This window comes from Cryptomeria japonica, chromosome 10 (genome assembly GCF_030272615.1).
Source record: "Cryptomeria japonica chromosome 10, Sugi_1.0, whole genome shotgun sequence".
In the NCBI taxonomy this organism is placed as follows: domain Eukaryota; kingdom Viridiplantae; phylum Streptophyta; class Pinopsida; order Cupressales; family Cupressaceae; genus Cryptomeria; species Cryptomeria japonica.
Window position 1 is genome coordinate 869,939,721 of NC_081414.1, and position 24,588 is coordinate 869,964,308.

The window sequence follows — 24,588 nt, forward strand, 5'->3', positions numbered from 1 at the left end:
ATGTATTTAGTTGCAAAAATATATGTATTTGGGAAGCCATCATTTAGTAGAAATGAGAGGCTAAGTTTGGTATCTACCTATTTGTAAAAGTTTATCATGATATATTAAATGTATTTATTAGTCTATGTTTTATCATGAAACAAGATGTATTCTTTTATTAGATTTTGATCTTGCAAAGAAAAATAAAATAAAATTTGAAGTTATATTTCTATAGATATTGAGATATTCTTTATTGGTATTTTCTTCTTGAAATGAAAATTATTTCTTCCAAAATAGCTATTGTAAAAGAAAGGAAATAAATAAAATGTTGAAGTGTAGATGTTAGTAAAAGAGAAGAAATATTTATATTTATCTATTGTTCATAATACAAAATAAATTAAATAGATTTTTAGTGTGAATATTAATATTGCATCACATTTGTTGTTTATAGATTAAATAGATTCTTTTTAAATACTTAGTTGCTACTGTAAATAAATAAAACTCTGTCATATTGTTATATTCTATAAAAATAGAAAATAAATCTAGATAATCTTATTTTAAAACAAAAAGGAAAATATATGCTCTAAATGAAAATAAATAAAAGAATTACTTCTATTTTGTTATTTGAGATCAGCCTATTAAATCTATTGAAATATACATTTAATTATAGAAATATATTTATAAATATACTTCTATATATATACACGCTGCATTTATATTAAAACATATGTATTTAATAAAATATGAGTAAACTGGAAATAAAGAGAAAAGAATCTTACCTTAGTATTCTAGTTATTTAAATATTTAATACTGATGCATGTTGCTGTCAAAAATATTTATATATGATAATATATATAATAATATATATTAATACATACCTATTTATTTTTTTATTATGCATTTAATAACATTTTAGAATTATTAATAAAAAAAAATTATAATAAGAAAATTTTCTTGAGGTATGTAGAACCAGGCTTGGGCGTGGAGTCACAGCCAAGGCTGTGACCCATAGTCGCAGGCGACTACAACCCCACTCATGGGCATCATAGCTATGAGCCATGACCCACAATCGTGGGCATCCATGGCTGTGCACCGCGACCCACAGTCATGGGTGGCCATGGCTGTGGGCCAAGACCCATAGTCATGGGCGGCCATGGCTATGGGCCGAGACCCATAGTCGTGGGTAGCCACAACCCTGAGCCGTCCCAACGCGGTGCCCTCTCTCCCCTCGATGCCCTCCCTCTGCCATTTCCTTTGGCCCTCCATGTGGTTGCTTCGGCCATGTTTGCCCTCGCCACCATGAAACCCTGCACACACACACACACTTACACACACACAAAAAAAGAAATGTGAAATGTTAGTCCAAGGAGCCCTAACCCATATTTTGGGTTTGGGTTAGCCTTTGGAGAGAAAAATGAGGAATGGAAGTTTAGTTAAGTAAGGTTATCAAAACCCTAGTTAGGGTTCAAAAAAAATATAGTAATAATAAAGTAAATAAGAAAGGTGGGATAACCTTTCAAATTTTAAAAGGATATATATATATATATATATATATATATATATATATATATATATATATATATATATATATATATATATGTCTATATATATATATGTCTATATATATATATATATATATGGATGTTTAGGATTAAATTTCTTTTGGAAATGTTATTAATGAGAATTATTAAAAGTATAATGTTAAATTTTAGCCTATAGGGGTTATATTGGCCATACATCGAATATTCGGTATTTAATAATTGTAAGGGATGAAATTTGACATTTCGGGAAATGAATCTTTTAGGCTATTATTAGAATTGCTTTAGTTAACTTTATAGTCGAATCCAATCGCATTATTTACATTTGCTCGAATAAATATTTAAATTCAATAATCTAAGTGCTAACATTATTTTAATTATTCCAAGGAGCAATTAAATATTATGTGAGATAATTAATATCTCTTGGCTAATAAGTTAAGGATTATTTGGCTAAATTAATTTATTAATAAATAAAATGGTAATGACACTTTTTGGAGAATTATTTCCACATTAAATTGTTATTGTATGCATGATTAAGTTAATTAAATCAACTTTAGTAAAGCACTCTTTTATTTCCTGAGTTAACCTTTAGTTAAGACAAAACTTAATTGTTCCATCTTTATTAGAGCGCATTTAGTTTTATTAGGATGTTTTAAAAAAAATTGTTGTTCCATTTTTTGCCCAAATGTTTGGGCATGACAATGAAGATCAAGAATCTCTATGAGTACCCCTGACGACACTACTCGAACAATAATCAGATGCAAAACAAAGGCAAAACATCTAACACTTTCGAAGATGCACGTGGTATATGAATCTACATGAGTGAACCCAATGACACTACTCAACCATGCAAGAAGAAGCTTCTAGTCAAAAATACAGGTGCCAATAATGAATTGATCAAACTTGAAACAAATCCAACAAGCATTAGCACTAACTATAGAAAAAATCCCTCATAATATGATAAAGGAAAAACAAGACAGGTCCACTGAAATGATGTGTCATAAAGGAGAAGATGAAGGCAAGGTCCGCGCAAACAAGAGCATGAGAAAAGGAAGCAAGGAGAATGCTCTAGAAACAAAGGTTTATGTCAGCTTCAATTATTTAGAAATATTCCTACAAATAATGTCCTTCCTCCTCACTCTTGGGCTCTAATACCATGTTAAATTTTCTGCATAGCAGTGTTTAACACGAAGTACCATTGAGAAGGGGGAGCGAATCAATGGTTCTTAAATATTTTTGACTTTCAAATCAACTTCAGAATACTAGTTAACCACTGAATCTCTAAGAAACCAAACCGGTAAAGAAAAAGGAAAACTAAAGAGACCTAACACACAAATGTAACTCACAACACCAAGTATATGAGGAAAACCCAATATGGGAAAAACCATGGTGAGAAATGCTGCTAGAGACTACTACTCCAATCCAACCTCATAGGTAAAACACTGAATTACAATATTTAGGGCACCAACCCAAGGAGCTGCAACCCCTGCAATTTTAGGGAACCAACCCAAGGAGCACTAACCCCTACACCAAGCTTCAACTTGATGATGTATCTTGAAAAATAACTATTTGAATACAATTAAGGCTTCTTGTTACAAATGAATTCTGAAACACTTAGATCAAATAACTCATTGTCGGTTGATAGTATTTCCTCCTCTATTGAATTTCTGATTATCGGCTGTGAAATTACTTTCTTCTAATTCCTAGCCTCTATTATCATTTTCTTCCTCTCTCACATAGACTCTCAACACACTATATCTCATTTGGATGCTGCCTACTCTACCACACCTTGCTAGTTAGGGTCAAATGCAAAACTAAAGTTATGCCAGTAGAATCCTCTCACCGGTATGCTTGCTCATACACACTGCAAATTTATTAGAAATCCTTTCTAAGGCTAGCAATTCTTCTACTTACTCACTCTCACTTTTCTCTTCTCCTTCTTTGTAGCATCAACTTCATTCTTTCTTAAGCTCTCATATCTTATACTGTAATTTCCCACCAAAAGGAAATTCAAACTTCAGAGCGATTAGGGTATCCTCTTCCCCAAACGATCTTCATGAGATCTGATCCAACTTGTCTTGGATCGATCACCTATCCTTCAAGGATGCATCTGTACACAATTTCCATTGTCCAATGCACATTTTCTGGAAATAGCAATCTCAAACAAGATCTTCTACTTTGAAATCTATCGACACATAAAAAACTTTAGTTGTTTCCTTTTTGAGGTCTTCATAAATCAGATTTCCTTTGCATTCACCCAGGCGCCAACTACTCCCTGACCTTTCTTTATTTCTGGAGAACAATCCAACAATTCAATTTATGAGGGTTGATTGGGCCCCCACAATAGTTAGTTACAATCCCATGATTTGTGGTTGTTTCATTAAGAGTGATTATCAGTTTCATCAACCCTGTCGATGAGGCTTCACCGACCACAACATATTTTCCACCTCTGCTCCACATGGCATCACAATGATCAAGACGTGGCCCACTTGTTAGATGAAATGACAGTGCTGAAGACACTGAGAGGGGGGGGTGAATCAGTGTCTAACCAGTTCATGGAATATTTGAACTTATTTATAACTTTGCAACCCAAATTAATGTACCGGTAAACAAGTAATAATGTAGTAAAGAGAAATAATAGAGACAACATAAATGCACACCATAACACATGATATTTTGGCAAGGAAACTTGGTAAGGGGAAAACCTCGGTGGGATTTGTGACCCGTAATATTTACTCACTAGCCAATATGAATAAATATTACTTACACTAGGGTCTTGCACATGCAGGAAGGCCAACAAGAGCTCACTACTCAATGAAAGAGTCTCACTAACTACAAAATGGGTAATTAAATCCAAGACAATGTACTACTCAAAATAGCATCTGCAATGCTTGATTCAGTACTAGTTTAAACTCAGTCAAAAACCTTAACCAAAAACCTTGCTGATGAATGATATGTGCTCACATAACCTATCTTCACTTGTTACAAAATCCTTTCACTATCTTCTATGATTTATTACATAATTGCCTCTATTCTATGCTATATCAAAATGACCTATAAGATCTCATACATATATGAGTCTTTAGAATACATCATGTCAGCTTACAAATAATTAATTACATTACAATACAATTGGTATAAACAAAACTTTATCTCATGTCGGTCTAAGTGTCTGTATGCTTCATTACCGGTGTAAACTAGATGTTGGTTAACGAACTTGTTGTGCCTACTAGTGCAAGCAGATGATGTCTGTGTTGTTGGTGAACTTGTAGAATCCTGCTATTGGTTGGTTTCCATCAATTACAATATCAACCATTCTCATGTGAGTGTAGAATGCCAACAATCTCCACCTTTGGCATTGATGGCAACACTCATGAGTGTTGGTATTATACACTCTAATAAGAATTGATGGTGTTGTCATTGATGGAAACCCTATCACAACTGTCAAGCAACCTTGTGGCATTCATCTGGTAAACCATCGGCAAGCACCGACACCGGCAAGCACTTCACCTGCAGCGGCAACAATGCATACCGACAGCCCACCCGACAAGAATAAACTTTTGTTTATTGTATTTAATTGTAATTATCTTTTTTAAAGAAGACATGGAATATTGTAATAGACTCATATATGTATGAGATCTTGTAAATCATTTGAAAATAAGAATGATAGATGAGATGGAATGAGCTAATATTAAGGAAGATATATGCAAATTCATAAGGCATATTTTGTATAAGGTTTATGGTTATAGTATGAGCTTAAACTGGTACTAAACCTAGCATAGTTGATGCTGATTTAGAGTAGTATATTGTATTGGATTCTCATAATCCAGTAAGTTAGTGAGACTTCTATTTTGTACATTGAGCAGTGAGCTCTAGGCAGTTGGCCTTTTTGTATGTTTAGGCACCTCATTGTAAGTAATATTTATTCATTGGCCAGTGAATGAATATTGTGGGTCACAAATCCCACTGAGGTTTTTCCCACATCGGGTTTCCTTGTTAAACATCTTGTGTTATGGTGTGTTTTCCTTTCTATCTTTATTGTTCCTATTTACTGCATTAACTATTATTTAGCAGTACACTATTTTGGAATGCAAAATACTTAATAAGGTTAAATATCCTTCTAATCGGTTAGATATTGATTCACCCCCCACCTCTTAGTATCTTTGGGACTATCATTAATCCTAACAATTGGTATAAGAGCCTGGTCCTCTATTTTCAAAAGCCTAACAACTTGAGGAAGATTCTCACACCAGTATAGATGGAGAACTTATGAAAACAATTAGAAGGATCTCTTATGGACTATGATGCAGAGAAGTTCAAGAATATCAAACTAGAAGATGATCTGAGGACTACATAGGAATTCATTCAAGGACTTCAGGAGAATCTTACTATTGCTAGAAATAAAAGAAAAGAACTTCATGAGAAGATGTGGAGTGATGATGATGAAAAGGAAACTCTTAATGAGCTTGTGAACAAATTGAGGCAAGAAAACAATACTATGAGAAATCAAATGCAAGATATGACTATGAGATTTTATAGAGACATTGAAGACAAGAAGAAGAATGAAGATGACATGACTAGGAGACTCAATGATGCTGGAAATGAAAATATAAGAATCAGTCATGAAAATGATATGCTGAAGACAAATCTGATTCATATGCAACATGATAAAACTGAACTCATGAGAAAAATGGGAATTTTGGAAAATGAGTTGGCTACTGCAAATCAACATAAAGAGAAATTCAAGAAAAGGTTAGAAGAACTTGATGATATGCTAAAAAGTTAGAAATCTAATGAAGATACTAATGGACTTGGATTTGAAGTTGGTAAAGTTCTGGTACTGCAAACAATCATGATCATAGTAAACTGGTAAGACAACCTAATGCTTACAAATTTAATGGGAAATGCTTTAACTGTAACAAGTATGGTCATAGAGAAAATCAGTGTAGATCTAGAAACAATTAGAACATTAATGCACTCACCGGTCAATGTTCCAAATGCAACAAAGTTGGTCATAATTCAAAAAACTATAGAATGAATGTGAGATGTTATGTTTTTGGAAGATTTGGGCACTTATCTAATCAATGCAAAACACAAACCAGCATAGGATATGGAAAGGCTATTCAGAAGAATAATGTGACTTGTTATGCTTGTAACAAGATTGGACATATTGTAAAATTTTGTAAAAGTAAGACTTCATCGACAAATAATAAAGGACCTAGTTTGAAAGGCAAAGAGAAGGTAGATAAGGTAAAGCAAGACTTTTCAAAACAATGGATTAGAAAGATGGATCAGAATGTTGATGAGACTATTCCTCCACTGGTAGTATAGAGTATTACTCCACCAACAGGAGATTTTTCATCCAACTAAAAAGTAAGCCTTTGGGGGTATTGCAGCAAGTTGAATATCATGTAGTTTACCCTCGGTTGATGGTGAGAAGATAGATTTCTTCTCTACAGGCAGATGTGTTAATTTTCACTTAATCGGCGAGCATTTAATGTGGTTGTTGAAAGAAAAGTCATTATAAATCATCAGTTTTCCCTCTTTTTTGATTCACTAAGCATTCAAACTAGCAAAGAGCCACAAAATCTGAGCAAAGGCATTCAAAGGCAAAGAAGTGAAGCAATTTCTTTCAGGCACTCAAACATTATCAGCTTGCTTAAGGTATTTTTCAAATAGCTTCATCTTCTGCTCCTAAATTTATTGCAAACCCTACTTTGTGGAAATTGTGAAATGCCCTAGGCCCATTTTCAAAATTATTCTTGAGATAGCTAAGCAAGATGATTCCATAGGTGCATTTTTTTCTAAAGGTGTAGCTTATGATGAAGACCCTAGGATTTATATTCACTACAATATTGAATAATTAGGTTCTAAGGAAGTGTTAAAGATGTTTAGAACCATAATTTGTGATGAAAATGGCAATGTCAAACCTGAGCACAAGATTATTGAGACTTAAGGTTTTATGGAAATCTTGGACATCCCTAAATTTATGAAGGAAGTAGTGAGAATTATCCTAAGTAGGGTACATGGAGAATTTCTTTGGTTAGATTCATTCTGCAAACTCACCAAGGTAGTAATCAGGGCAGTGAAAGGTTTACCCTCAACCAACAAGAGACCAAACAGGACAAAGAAGGTACCTAACAACACAGTCATGACCTTAACTGGAGCAACATCTGAGAGTAGATCTCTGGGAGTAAATGACATCAAGGATATCAATGTGAGATTCATAAGTATGATTATAGGTTACATGACTACACATGCAAATAGACTTAATTTAGTTTCTAGTCTTTGCATTAAAAGTGCTTATGATATGGTAAATAATGATGCAAAAAGAGATGTGTGTGAATGGCTAAAGGATGAACTAATAGATAACTTGAAAAAGATAAAAGGTGATAAGAAAGGGACATTTCATTTTGGTAATCTTTTGGTATGCCTTATGTTGTATTTCTCAAAAGAAATTCCCAGTATTGGATAGAATGATTTTTGATATGACATACCGGTAGGTAAACAATTGCAAGAAGCTTTCACTGGCATGGGTACTGCTAAGGAAAACAGTATAATTGAATATTTCAAAGCTTTCCAAGCCAAAATGAAAACCAGAGAGAGACTACCACAAAGTGTAGTAGATAAATATGACAAAGAAATCTATTTTGTGATTAAGAAAGATGAAATATAGATGGAAGTAGTTCTTCCTAGAACTGTATGGGTAACTAAAATGGGGTATGAGGCTAATGTAAATAGTATTGAGACTTATGCTAAAGCTCTGTTAGAAACACCTAGAGAACCAACAAAAGAAGTTTTTGGTAATGTAGAAACAATTGAGAGTGGTGTACAAAGAATGAAACAAAGAAAGAAAAGAGAAAATTATATAAGGAGTGCATCAAAACAAGTTAAAGAAATCAAAGAAAACATCATGAATATTACTGGAATAAAGGCAAGTGAACTGGAAGGATTGCAACTAGAGGCACACATTTCACCAATTGGTACATCATCTGACAGTGAGATACCTGCTGAATTCAAGAGAGTTGATAGGAAGAGAAAAACCTCATTGGTACCCTCTCCTTCACCCAAGAAAACAAGAACTTTAAGAAAGAAACAACAAGTGGTAAGACAATAGGCAAAGAAGTTAACACCCAAGAAGAAATAGAAACAAGTTATACCACCTTTGCATAATTTACTTAATGAAATCACTAAAGATATTAACTTGGCAAATGTGAGAAAATTGTATAATACATTCACTGATTTAGAAAAAGAAAGTATTGCAAAGAGTATAATTCTACATCTGGACATATACAAGAAAGTGTTAATTGAAGTTGTAGATGACTTACCAAATGATCTATATAGAAGGTTAGATGCAAAGAGGATTGCCATAATGGAGTTAGACAAGAAAATTAAGGTTCAAAAACTTCTAGCTATACATCTAGTTGACTCTAGAGAGGAGATTGATGAATTAATTTGTGAGGCTAACAAATCAGTTTTTGCTAGCACTTACCGACAAGTGAGCTTAATGGCTAGTAGAGTTAATGAAAGTGTAGAGGAAATGGCTGATAAATGGGATATCTTTTTTGTAGAAAAGGAAAAATAGGAAGAATTGAACCAGCCTAAGAAAACATTTAAGGTATATCAGAAGGACAAGGACAAAGGGAAAACTAAAGTTGGTGGAATACCAAACATTAAAATAATTGACAACTTACCACCACCCTTAGATACTACACCAATACATACTAATGATACACCAGCTCTTGAAAGTGTAGACATAACACATGATGACACCAACCCTGAATCAAAAATTCTATTCACCATGAATGTTGATACTCAGGAAGTGAACATTGTTATGGACAAGGACAACACAAAGGTACAGATTGATATTGCTGATAGTGGAAACATTGCTGAGAAACTGACAAAAAATGTTAAGGTTGAAATACAAATAGAGAAAACAGAGCATTCAAAGAAACCTTTGGACAATGGAATGAATACTAGTAGTACAGATGCTAATACTAAGATACCTACAGAGATAGAGATAGAAATATCGACAGGTGATAACATAGAGAAACCAACAGAGAAACTGGCAGAGGTAGAGGTACATATTGAGATAGTGAAACCGGTAATCACTAAGAAACCCAAACCATTGCTAGTTGAAATGCAAACTTAGACTGATCCACCAGAGGTTGATACAAGCAAATTGGTTACTAATACTAGAAGCATGGAAATAATAAAGGCAGTTGGTCAGACATCCAAATTCAGACCTACAAATGTGGCAGAGGTAGTTCTGGAATCTATTAATAAGGTAACTGACTGTAATGCATTGGCCTACAAGGAAATTGATGATACAATACCTATTCTTAATATGATTTCACCAAAGTGCAATATAGATCATGTAAAAGATTCTTTAGGTCAGCTAGACACATTGTCTAAATTTATTGCTAGAAATATAATAACAATTGATAAAATAAATGAGGATACAATTCAAAGAGAAAATAGAAAAAGAAAAGGAAAAATTCTTTAAGGACATAATAAATAAGTGCACTGAACACATTAACATACTTTTACTGACACTAAATACAACAATTTTGGAATAAAAGGAATTGTATAGGGATACATGCAAGCCACATCTGTTGACTCAAGACATTGAAAAAGAAATAAGCAGAGTACAGAAGGAAATAGATGATATAGTTGATAACATTATTGGTTCATCCGAACCTACATCACTTATTGAGAAAGAAATAGCAGGATTTGAGGAAAAATTGGAGAAATTTGAGAAAGAAAAAGCAAGGATCAAGGCAAATGCCAGAGAGCTTAAGTATAAACTTAGTCCAAAATTGGATAACCTTATCTCTCCAAGAAATGAAATATCTAAGGAATTAATTTTAAGGGGAAATATCACCAAAAGAGAATAGGCATCATCTCACTAGCACGATCCAATGAATAGAGGCAACCATGAATGATAGCAACAGATTCATACAAAGTTTAAACTTGGTTTTTGGTTGATATATTTTAGATTGTAACCAACCGGTTAAAAACCTCAAGGTGAAATTTTGCACTCATTTGACATATTTTTAACAACCTTTGTCATTGATTTCAAATGGGGAGTAGTGGACAGAGAAAAATGGCTATTCAAAGGATATCATCTGCTCAGGGGGAGCACATATTTTTGGTAAATTTTTGGACTTCACTTTTTGGAACAGTTTTTGGATTTTTCTCATGAGTGTTGCCATCAATACCAAAGGGGGAGATTGTTGGAATTATACAATCTAATGAGAACTAATGGTGTTTTCATTGATGGAAACCCTGTGCCAACCTTCAGGCAACCTTGTGGCATTCATCTGGTAAACCACTGGTAGGCACCGACACCCACAGGCATTTCACTAGTAGTGGCAACAATGCATACTGACACCCTAGCTAACAAGAATAAACTTTTGTTTATTGTATTTAATTGTAATTATCTTTTATAAAGATGACATGGCATACTATAATAGACTCATATATGTATGAGATCTTGTAAATCATTTTAAAAGAAGGATGATAGATGAGATGGAATGAGTGAATATTAAGGAAGACATATGTGAATACATAAAGCAAATTTTGTATAAGGTTTATGGTTATAGTATGAGCTTAAACTGGTACTAAACCTGACATAGTTGATGTTGATATAGAGTAGTACATTGTATTGGATTCTCATAATCCATTTTGTAAGTTAGTGAGACTTCTATTTTGTAGATTGAGCAGTGAGCTTTAGGCAGTTGGCCTTCCTGCATGTGTAGGCACCTTATTGTAAGTAATATTTATTCATTGGACAGTGAATGAATATTGTGGGTCACAAATCCCACCGAGGTTTTTCCCACATCGGGTTTCCTCATTAAACGTCTTGTGGTATGGTGTGTTTTCTATGATGTCTTTATTGTTCCTATTTACTGCATTAACTATTATTTACTGGTACACTATTTTGGAATGCAAAATACTTAATAAGGTTAAATATTCTGCTCATTGGTTAGATATTGATTCACCCCCCCCTCTCAGCATCTTTTGGACTATCATTAATCCTAACAATGAGAAAAATCCCAAAACTATTGTCCAAAAATGAAGTCGAAAACTGATCCCAAAAAAGTGTGCTCCCCCTGAGCAAGTGATTTCTTCTGTGCATTTTTTACTATACTACTCCCCCTTTGGTATCAATGACAAATGATGTCAAAAAGAGTCAAAGAATACAAAATTCTACCTCATTGCTTGTAACCAGTTGTTTACAGTTTGAAAGATATCCACCAAAATTAAATTCAGGCTCTGCATGAATTTATTACTATCAGAAATAATGGTTTTGGTTTGCTGGATCATGCCGATCAGATAATGCATATGTTTCTCTGTTGATCGGTCTCCTTGAATTATTGCTTTAGATAGCTCAACTTGCTGAGTTATAAGGTTGTCCAATCTAGGACCAAGTTTGTTTTTCATCTCTCGGGCCTTCATCTTTATCCTTGCTTTTTCTTTTTCCAAATTCTCAATATTTTCCTCAAAAACTATCATTTCTTGTTCAATAACTGAGGTAAGTTTCAAAGAACCTATCATATTATCTGCTATGTCATCTATCTCTTTTTGTGTTTTCTTAATCTACGCATCAATGTCTTCAGTCAGGTGATGAGGCTTGCAGGATTCCTTATACAATTCTTTGTATTCCAAAATTGTGGAATTAAGTACGGGTAATAAGGAATCAATATGCTTAGTATAGTCCTTGATAGTTCAAAGAATTCACCTTTTTCTTTATTCACCCTTTCCTTAATAGTTTCTTCATTTACCTTATCTAAAGTTAGAACATTTGAAGCAATGAATTTAGACAATGCATCCAATTTACCCAAAGAACCATCAATATGATCTATCTTACATGCTGGTGAAATCATTTTCGAAATAGACAATGTATCATCAATGGCCTTAAATACTAAGGCGTTGCAATCTATATTACCTTAACAATGTATCATCAAAAAGTAAATCAGTTACATTTGTAGGTCTAAAATCTATAGTGGATGTGCTAGGTTCTGTAATAAATTTCTTTACGGCAAACACTTGTCCAATTACCTTACCAATTTTTTCCTTGTTTCCATCATTTATTTCCTTTTTATTTATAATCGCTATCAGTTTCTCACTTTGTGTATGTACCTCTACTTCTGCTGGTTTCTCAGTGTCAGGTTTCTTAGCTTCTGCTGGTATTTCAATGTTTTGAGAGTCAACAATGTTAACTGGTGACTCAGAGATCTCAATATTCATAGCATCAACTATCTTAACCTCTAAAGTATCTTTATCCATCACAATATGTCATGCCCAAACTTTTGGTCAAAAAACACAACAACAATTTTTTTTTGAACACTTAATTACATGCAACCTATGCTTAATTAGATGTGACAACTTAACGAGTTGTTCCAAATGAAATCTTAATTGATATTAAAATGGGTTTCTAAAGTGAGCGATGAATTAAAATTTAACTACAAGTCTTAGGTTTTCAATTTTAACTCCTAAGTGATAGGATTAGATTTTACTTACGTAACCATTATGATAACTCCTATTATCAAATAGAATAAATAAATTTTATAAGCAAAATATCCTTTTAGATATTAAATGTATTCGCTCAAAAACCCCTTCAATTTTAATTACATTTTATAATATTTAAATGGCCCAAATTCTACCAAATTGATATTAATACAATTTCTTCAATCAATAATTATTTATCAAATATCAAGTTTCCCCCATTCATTGATATTATAATCTCTTCATTTTTTACTTAATTAATTCTTAAATCTATTAATTCAATCTTCACATGATTTTAATGTATTATTATTAATTAATTGAGTAATTAGAATGAAAGTGCTGAACGTTATTATAATAATTAAAGTATTTAATAAAAGGTTCCACTAGGGTTAAAAAAGTACACAAGATCAAGTCCATTAACTTATTTTAGAAAAGCATATTATTCCACTACAATACCGTCTCACTAAATCAATAATAATCATTCAATAACCTTCATTAATTTATTACAACTAATGTATACCATTTGAATTTCCAAAATGTATTTTTATGACTTAAATAAGCCTTTAAATATTACTCCTCCAAACATTAAATATTAAATATTTAATATTCAACATTTACATTACCTCTTGGTTTAAATTTAAGCATGAAACTTTATAAAATTCCCATCAATAAACCTTTTTAATAAATTTACTCAAAAGAGTATATTATTTCTTTATAAATGATCAATTCCCAATTTTAATTATGATCTCAATAAAAAGTCAACTAGATAAAACAATATCTTAAATTAAATGGGACAATCCCCATTTTAAATTTTAAAAACAATCGTTTCCCTCCCCTTTTATTTAAAATTCCAAGCCCCTCCCTTATTATTTTATTCTCTTATTAAAAGAACCTATGGGTATAACCCTATTTAGGGTTTCCCCTTTCTTTTAAAAAAAAGAGAACAACCTATTCTATTTCCTCTTGTTTTTCTTTTATATTACCTTTCCCCTAACCCTAGGTTGGATTAGGATTCCACCATAAAATATATTCATGGTGGATGAATTTTTTGATGTTGCAGGTATGAGAAAAGTCAGTGAGGAGGCACACAGAGGGATTCATGCCATGGTAGAGGAGGCGATAGCACAAAGCTACCCCAGAGCTTGCGAGGATCACAGGAGGAAGGGGCGTCCGGGGGTTTGGTGACCGCGACACCACTAGCGGGTCGCCCCACTAGGTGGGTCGCAGCCCACACAGTGGCGTAGCCCACGCAGGGGTCATGGCCCACACAATAGCTCGCACACCACTGTGTGGTCATGGCCCATGGGGCTCCTTGACCCCATCCGTCGTGCCAAACCTAAATTTTACTTGCAAATTTTTTTTTTATTATTATTATTTTTTTTAAAAGGTAGTTTTTATTATATATATATATATATATTTAGTCAAAAGGCATAGTAATAGAGTTTAGGGACTAAATTCCAAAAGTATGTATATTTTATATACATTTACATATATGTATATATTTATATTTATTTATATAAATGTGTGTGTGTGTGTATATATATATATATATATATATATTCTTATGCACATTATATTTATATTTAGATTTAAATATTCTGATCTGTTAAACCAAAGTATAAAATGTTGCAATGTATTTGCATAGGTTATATAATCTGTTCTTTTAAATCAAAATACTAAATGTTATAAATATTTCTATACAGTTTTAAACGATGCTATCATTTTAGTCAAAATATTAATGCATGTAAAATCCTGATTTAAATGCATATGAACTCCTTTTTTTCTTTTTAAACTAGATGCAACAAATGTCTTGTTAGATTTACCCCTTTAACAATAGATTAGATTGATGCCACATAATGGGTATGTAGAATATAAAACTTACACATATAATTTAAATATTTAAATCTACACTATTAGTTTCTCTTACACTAACTTAGAACGGGTATGACAAATAAACATAATAGAATAAATCTTGTTTTCCTTTAGTAACATATAGTTTCTTGTTTGGTTTAAAATAACAATATCTAGATTTACAATATTTTCTACTTCTACCTGCATTTTCAGATTAGGAAATATAGCAGTAATAATTTTATTTATAGCTACAACTAACTTTTCTTTAAAAATATTAAATCAACAACAACAAGGACCAAACTTCTAGAAGATTCAAATCTAGCATTTTAAAAGTATTCTCTCTTTCTGCATTTTTAAGACTTATATCTTTTTGCAGATTAACATAAAAATGAAACTACTTAAATATACAACTATTTTTATTTCCATCTCCAGCATGCATCTTATTCATTACCTAATAAACATAAGCAAATTTCTTTCCATTTTTTTTTAAGCAATAAATAAATACAAGGAAATAATCCCAAAAGCCTTTCTCTTCTCTTTATTTCTTTGAATTAACTAGTCAAGATAAATACATTTATTACATCATGATTTCTTTTATACAAATAGGTAAATAAAAAAATCAAGCCTCTCATTTCTACTAAATGAGGGCTTGCCAAATACATGTTGTTTTTGTAACTAAATATAATAAGAAATAGGATCATCTCAAAGCTTTCCCTTCCAAATGTTTTCCCCAAACGAAATTTGTTCCTAAGCAACCTGCAATAAACATTTTAGGGTTGTGACCATGGAGGTTCACCTCCCAACCTAGGCTTACTAGAAGCCACCCCTGAGCTAGGAGAATCAAGGCTAGACTAGAAACACATATTCAAACACATATAAGAAGAAAAATCATAACATTCACACTCCCAACCCAAGGCTAAACAACATCACATATGTGACTTTTCAAGTGGGGTGAAGGTGGGCTATGCACCTCAAGGAGAATTCTGCAAGTAGAGAACATAATGCCATAAGAAGGCTACAAATAAACATATCCACAAGTTCCAAACTTGTCCCTATAACCCCTTATGTCCCCCAAGGGATGCAAGCCAAGAAAACTCCCCTTATGACCCCCATTGTATAACCAAATCACAATGCAGCAAGGGTCACAAAAATCCCTTGTGATTCACTCTCTTCCAAAGAGAGCCTCTCACTCATAGGCTATCAAACAACCCTTCACCCCAAGGCCACTTTACCCTCCCAAGGGTGAGTTTGGCCTTGAAAACTCTCAAAAAAAAAAGTCAAGGAAACACAATAACAAAAAGAAGGAAAAATCAATGGGAAGAACTTCAACAATCTTCCCACATAGAAAGTAACCACATTGAAATCATCTTATAACAAAAACTTTCAACAACACAAAAACATACAAGAATTAGAAAATAAGCAAACCTAAATCTGTCAACAAAAGGGTGATGAATCCTTTGGAGAAGAGTTGCCCAAATCTCCTATCCTCCTCCTTTAAGACTTAGCCAAAATCCTCTACCAAAAACTTGCCAAAAAATTCATTAACAGAATCTAAGTCTCCAAATTGGAGAGTGGGTGATCAAACTTCTCCCTCCCAAACTATTCCCTATGAAGACACTCCTCACCCTTTCCAACCCACTAGAGATGGGTGAAGGATGTTCATTGGTTGGGCTTCCCAATACCTTATGGACTCTCTAGCCAAGACACCTCAAAAAGGGTAAAAGGAATGGGGAAGAGAAAAGACAGTCATGAGGAGGGTTATCTAACCTAGGAAGGCTCTTCCAAAGATGAAATTTGGCAAACTTGGGAAACTCAATTTTTGGGGAGGTTAAACAGATCCTAGGGAGTGGACACATGGCTAAATTTGGGCTTCATCCATAGGTACATCATATGCCCCACTAAAAATTCCCCTAACTTTACCCTGGGAGTTAGTTTAACCCCCGTGAAGTCCACCCAAAGTTTACCTACGGGTCAACCCTGAGTTGACCTTTCTAATGGCTCCCTATCTAGGGTTTACTTGGGACCATTTTAGGATAATTGAAAATATATGCATTGGTAAAATAAATTTCCTCAAAAGGGACATGACAATGTCAACTCATCCTACAACACATGTGTCAAGTGACACTACAAAAAGAATTACACATCACTAAATCACACATGGAAAATGTCCCTTTTTTTTGGAATTTATAAATTAAACAATTTCTAAATTAAACACACATCCAAGCATAACATTTACAATTTAAAACACATTTACAAACAAGGGGTTGTCTCTCCAAATAGACAACCCTTGGCATCACAATCGCACATAGGCCTAGGGTTGATTCTTTGAATAATTTCCACTGTCACATGGAATAATCTTCCTGCACATCTCACTTGCACATTAGTAATTCCAAAAATCACATATAATATTATCAAAAGGAATACAATTCAGACATCGCATAAAATTTCAATTATTAAAATCAAGTATCCAATTATCTGATAACATCCACATACAATAATCTACTAAATGACATCATCATCATAAACATGGAAATAAATCATTTATAGAGCATGAATCCAAAATTTAAAGCATAAAAATGAAGTATTGCAAATTCTGAGATAGCTGACATAGGTCATATAAAGATTATCAAATCCATGGATCATATAGGATCTAAATCCATAGCACATCAAAATGTGCAGTGCAGGGTAAAATGATTCCGTAACTTGGTTTAATTATTTTTCCCACTAATCTATTCGTCTAACATAGCCCATCCTCCCCCCTAGAGTTTGACTTTCTCCTAGAAGTCGCATGACTAGGATACGAAATATAACATTACTCACAATTTCACTAAATTAATCTAAATCTTATCTTGCCTACTACAAAGGTGCAGTACTAAAATCATCCTTCTTTCATAATAGCTTATTTCCTCCATAAGGTACTTATCTAGCATTTTTATTACATTTTCCCTCAACCTCATGTAGGTGTTTAAAAATTCTATCTTACACATTCCTTACTTACCTTATATTAATGCACCATCCAAATCGTATCAATACCACACATCAACTCCCATGATCTAGATTGCACATATTAGGTTACTTATTAAATTTCTAGGAGTCATACTTTGTTAAGGATTTGTTTAAAACATGTTTATCCCCCTGCAATTTTCATCCATTGCATGTTACCAGAGATAATTGACATCATAACTTGCTTTATCCAAATTGAATATGCTTATTTTACATCAAGGTGCCTCATAAGGGTGTTAATTACATATTTGTTAAGCCACCTTAGGTGCATGATTTCTTTCCACATCATAAGGAAACAAGGTATATCCAAGTTTAAGTTCTTCAAATCTACCCATAAATAGGGTAGTTTTCTACCTCAAGGCTTACAATGTTTAGACTTCTCGGGACTAAGGTTTAAGTCACAAAGGTTACATTAATCACAAACCCAAATACTAAGGTATATAACAATCCCATTCTAAGGGAGTAATGAAAAAAATAATTATACTTAGTTTAGATATCATCCACACCGTCATCTCCATACACATGCCAAATTAGCAGGTCTACAATTATCAACATGTTCACAATTTATTAGGTCTAGATCACACTTTTGTTATTAATTTTCTTGCTTAGATTACTCGCAAAAATATTTTCATTTAAGAGGATATTCCTTCCTTTATCCTAATTTGATATAATACTCTTTATTTATTCCTTGAGCCTAATTTGACTCCTTGCGGTATTCTCCCTTGACACACTATCAGTGGTTCAATGAACATGATAGACATTACTCAAAACACATTACTAGGGCTAGCTATATGAACATTCATTATGACCACTTGACACTTGAAAAGATCAAAGTAAAAGTTACATTTTACAAATCCAATCAAAAGAAGAAAAATTATGGCAATTAAAAAGTATTAAAATTAGCAACATGGCAAGCACCATAGCTCCAATGAAAAGAAACATAAATTTAGTGGTCCATCCATAAAAAGAAATATAAAAGAAAGTACTAGCCCCAAGGTCATAATATTCTATTCAAAGAAAGTTGAAACACTATTGAATCAAAATTCAAAACAAGGTGACCATCCTAGCCACACTATAGGGAGTAACCGCAACACATTACTCAAGATCACACATCCTGAGTGCATTAGGAAGTGATTATTAGACTCTTACTATTTTTAGATCATTTATATTTCCTTATTATTATGACATATCTATTACACTAGAGATAGAAATCATTTTATAGATTGCTTTCCATTTATCCTTCACGCTATTATAAGCAACACTTTCTGATATAACCTTCTATCCCTTCAAGGTTATTAACATTCATAATTATATTCTATCAGGTGATTGTACTAACTCTACCATTCTTCATCAATTCTTCTAGGTTTTGCATTAAATATCTTAATATGCTAAATCTTGGTTCAATGATACAAGGTAACTCATGCATCGACACTTTTATGTCTTTCTTACTCGTGGGGTTGATAGTTGGGTACAAAATCAATACATATATACTTAGAACCACTTAGGATTCATATAATGCAATCATATGATTTCAGTAGGGACATCATCTATTCTCTTAGCACCTTTTGCTAGCTCTTGTATTTTCATTTCTAATCATCCATTTGTTCCCATCAAGTAGCAACATGTTACCCGATTACTAATACTTATGGTTAAGAACAATTAGGGGTGGAATAATTGTCAAGTAAAATCAATAATGGTTGACAACTAATTCCTAATCCACACATACTATGAACATTCTCAAATGATGAAAAGAATCGACTTATCCTCTCCTACTCCACTTATGCAACTATGAAAACAAGGGGGCTGTGCACTTGAGAAGTGACCAACATAGAAACCAACACCCACCTTTTTAATTTAAATTTTAAAATAAATTATCTCGTTCCATATTACTTATTTTATATTTATTTGCTAGCCGATTCCGACATATCACAACTTTTGGATTATCTTCATTCCAAATAAACCACCTTATCATTTTAATTATCAAGTTACCCAATTATGAGATAACTCGAAGGTGTCCAATAATTATCAATGTCTTAAGACTCCCATAATTTCCACGTTCTCCCTTATCTTACCACATAATTTGGATCCTTATCATTGTCCTTATTAAACATCTTACACTGCAAACTAATTCTCATTAGAACTTTGGTCTTATAATACTGCTATACTATCCTGCCAAAAGCCTTATCCAATTGTATGTTGTCTCATCCATATTTAATGTTTCACATACTTTCACACTTGAGTTCCATCATTTTCACAAACCTACTTTGGTTGTGCCAAGTAGTTGAATTGAGTTCCATACTATCTTGCATCTAGCTACTAGTCATGATTGGGTTGCACTTTTCTCCTTAGGTTCTGAATGGATATAAGTTAATCACTCCTTGATTACTAGATCATGATTCTTCTACACTCTTTGTACTTTAATAGGGTTTTTTCATGGTTCCCAAATCATCTCTACCCTTTTTGTCATTTACTTAGTCCTCTCAAAATTATCTTCCCATAAAGGAACTAGTTGTGACTATACTTTACTTGTCTCCCCAATTCTCTAACTTACAGAAGAACTTAGGGTTTATTCTAATTACATGTTTTAACCTAAGAGGTTCATGACTCCTTTCTTCTTATCTCAATTCATCTATATGATTACTAGGGTTCACTTATCAAGGGGATTGTCATTCACCATTTCAGTCCTTATCTTCAAGGTTATCCAACACTAGCTTCTTGCATTGGTATGAGAATTCTCTAACAAATGTTCTTAATAAGCAACCTATCATGACCGCACACTTAATGTACCTATTCATTAGGATAGGTTAATGCTTCTTTCTGAGATTTCAATAGTACCTCTTAACTCTTCTTCATTGGTGCCTTCAATGGCGGTCCTAGTTCTCGGACCACCGTAATTTTGCATAGCTTAAAATGTTAAATGGAGCTATCTCTATCTCAATTATCTTATTTACTATGCCTTAATCTCATGTCTAACTAGCTTGCTTGACTTGCCACACCAATAACATACCCAATGGATAGTATTGTCTTAGTTATCATTAGAGGTATTCTATTGAAGAATTAACTCCTCATACTTGATTGATTAGGGCAATTGTTTCAATTAGGTCCCAATTGAATGGAAACCCCATATGTACTAATGATCTAAATTCCATTATCAAAATTATTTTCCTATTCATATATATATATTTTGAAATTTTTGTAGCCTTTGGGGTCTTATTATGCCATAACCATTATGACTAATAAGTTTCAAAATTCAGGGCTTTTGGTCACCCTGGGAACCCCTTGAATTGATATACGTTGATCCTTTGGTTTAAAAACAATTTTCAGTTCTGTTTTCACTTTGTTATTTCACAAGTCTCCACCTAGGTTTTATACTCTAAAGTCATAGTTCATTTCAGATAATTCGAATGTAGCCCATGTTCACTAGTGTATGAACCTAGGGCTCTGATACCAAAATGTCATGCCCAAACCTTTGGGCAAAAAACACGACAAATTTCTTTTTTAACACTTAATTACATGCAACCTACGCTTAATTAGATGTGACAACTTAACAAGTTCTTCCAAATGAAATCTTAATTGATATTAAAATGGGTTTCTAAAGTGAGTGATGAATTAAAATTTAACTAGAAGTCTTAGGTTTTCAATTTTAACTCCTAAGCGATAGGATTAGATTTTACTTACGTAACCATTATGATAACTCCTATTATCAAACAAAATAAATAAATTTTACAAGGACAATATCCATTTAGATATTAAATATATTCGCTCAAAAACCCCTTCAATTTTAATTACATTTTATAATATTTAAATGGCCCAAATTCTACCAAATTGACATTAATACAATTTCTTGAATTAATAATTATTTATCAAATATCAAGTTTCCCCCATTCATTGATATTATAATCTCTTCATTTTTAACTTAATTAATTCTTAAATCTATTAATTCAATCCTAACATGATTTCAATGTATTATTATTAATTAATTGAGAAATTAGAATTAAAGTGCCAAACGTTATTATAATAATTAAATTATTTAATAAAAGGTTCCACTAGGGTTAAATAAGTACGCAAGATCAAGTCCGTTAACTTATTTTAGAGAAGTATATTATTCCACTACAATACCCTCTCACTAAATCAATAATAATCATTCGATAACCTTCATTAATTTATTCCAACTAATGTATACCATTTGAATTTTCAAAATGTATTTTTATAACTTAAATAAGCCTTTAAATATTACTCCTCCAAATATTAAATATTAAATATTTAATATTCAACATTTACATTACCGCTTGGTTTGAATTTAAGCAGAAAACTTAATAAAATTCCCATCAATAAACCTTTTTAATAAATTTACTCAACAGAGTATATTATTTCTCTATAAATGATCAATTCCCAATTTTAATTATGATCTCAATAAAAAGTCAACTAGATAAAACAACATCTTAAATTAAATGGGACAATTCCCATTTTAAATTTTAAAAACAATCTGTTCCCTCCCCTTTTATTTAAAATTCCAAGCCCCTCCCTTATTATTTTATTCTCTTATTAAAAGAACATATATATAGGGTTTCCCCTTTCTTTTAAAAAAAAGAGAACAACCTATTCTATTTCCTCTTGTTTTTTTTTTATATTACCTTTCCCCTAACCCTAGGTCGGATTAGGATTCCACCATGAAATATTTTCATGGTGGATGAATTTTTTGATGTTGCAGGTATGAGAAAAGTCAGTGAGGAGGCACATAGAGGGGTTCACACCATGGCAGAGGAGGTCACGCCATGGTAGAGGAGACGACAGCACAAAGCTACCCCAGAGCTCGCAAGGTTAACAGGAGGAAGGGGCGGCCGAGGGTTTGGCACAAGGAGCGCGACCCACAAAGTGGTCTGTGGACCACTATGTGGTCGTGGCCCGTGGGGCTTCTCGACCCCATCCACCGTGCCAAAGGTCTAAATTTTTCTTCCAAATTTTTTTTTTTATTATTATTATTTTTCTTTAAAGGTAGTTTTTATTATAATATATAATATATAACACACACACACACACACACACATATATATAGATATGTAGTCAAAAGGCATAAGTAGAGTTTAGGGAATAAATTCCAAAAGTATGTATATTCTATATACATTTACATATATGTATATATTTATATTTATTTATATAAATGTGTGTATATATATATATATTTATATATATATATATATATATATATATATATATATATATATATTCTTATGCACATTATATTTACATTTAGATTTAAATATTCTGATCTGTTAAACCAAAGTATAAAATGTTGCAATGTATTTGCTAGGTTAAATAATTTGTTCTTTTAAATCAAAATACTAAATGTTATAAATATTTCTGTATAGTTTTAAACGATGCTATCATTTTAGTCAAAATATTAATGCATGTAAAATCCTAATTTAAATGCATATGAACTCCTTTTCTTCTTTTTAAACTAGATGCAACAAATGTCTTGTTAGATTTACCACTTTAACAACAGATTAGAATGATGCCGCATAATGGGTATTTAGAATATAAAACTTACACATATAATTTAAATATTTAAATTTGCACTATTAATTTCTCTTAGTCTAACTTAGAATAGGTATGATAAATAAATAGAATAGAATAAATCTTGTTTTCTTTTAGTAACATATAGTTTCCTATTTGGTTTAAAGTAACAATATCTAGATTTACAATATTTTCTACTTCTACCTGCATTTTCAGATTAGGAAATATAGCAGTAATAATTTTATTTACAGTTGCAACTAACTTTTCTTTAAAATCTATTAAATCAACAACAACAAGGACCAAACTTCTAGAAGATTCAAATCTAGCATTTTAAAAGTATTCTCTCTTTCTTCATTTTTAACACTTATATCTTTTTGCAGATTAACATAAAAATGAAACTACTTAAATATACAACTATTTTTCTTTCCATCTCCAGCATGCGTATTATTCATTACCTAATAAACATAAGCAGATTTCTTTCCATTTTAATTTTTTTAAGCAATAAATAAATATAAGGAAATAATCCCAAAAGCCTTTCTCTTCTCTTTATTTATTTGAATTAACTAGTCAAGATAAACACATTTATTACATCATGATTTCTTTTATACAAATAGGTAAATAACAAAATCAAGCCTCTCATTTCTACTAAATGAGGGCTTGCCAAATACATTCTCTTTTTGTAACTAAATATAATAAGAAATAGGATCATCTCAAAGCTTTCCCTTCCAAATCTTTTCCCCAAGCCAAATCCTTTCCTAAGCAACCTACAATAAAAACTTTAGGGTTGTGACCATGGAGGCTAACCTCCCAACCTAGGCTTACTAGAAGCCACCCCCGAGCTAGGATAATTAAGGCTAGATGGGAAACACACATTCAAATACATATAAGAAGAAAACTCTTAACATTCACACTCCCAGCCCAAGGCTAAACAACACCACATATGTGACTTTTCAAGCGGGGTGAAAGTGGACTATGTACCTCGATGAGAATTCTGCAAGTAGAGAACATAATGCCATAACTTCCACAAGTTCCAAACTTCTCCCTATAACCCCTTATGTACCCCAAGGCATACAAGCCAACAAAACTCCCCTTATGACCCCCATTGCATAAACAAATCACAATGCAACAAGGCTCACAAAAATCCCTTGTGATTCACTCATAGGTTGTCAAATAACCCTTCACCCCAAGGCCA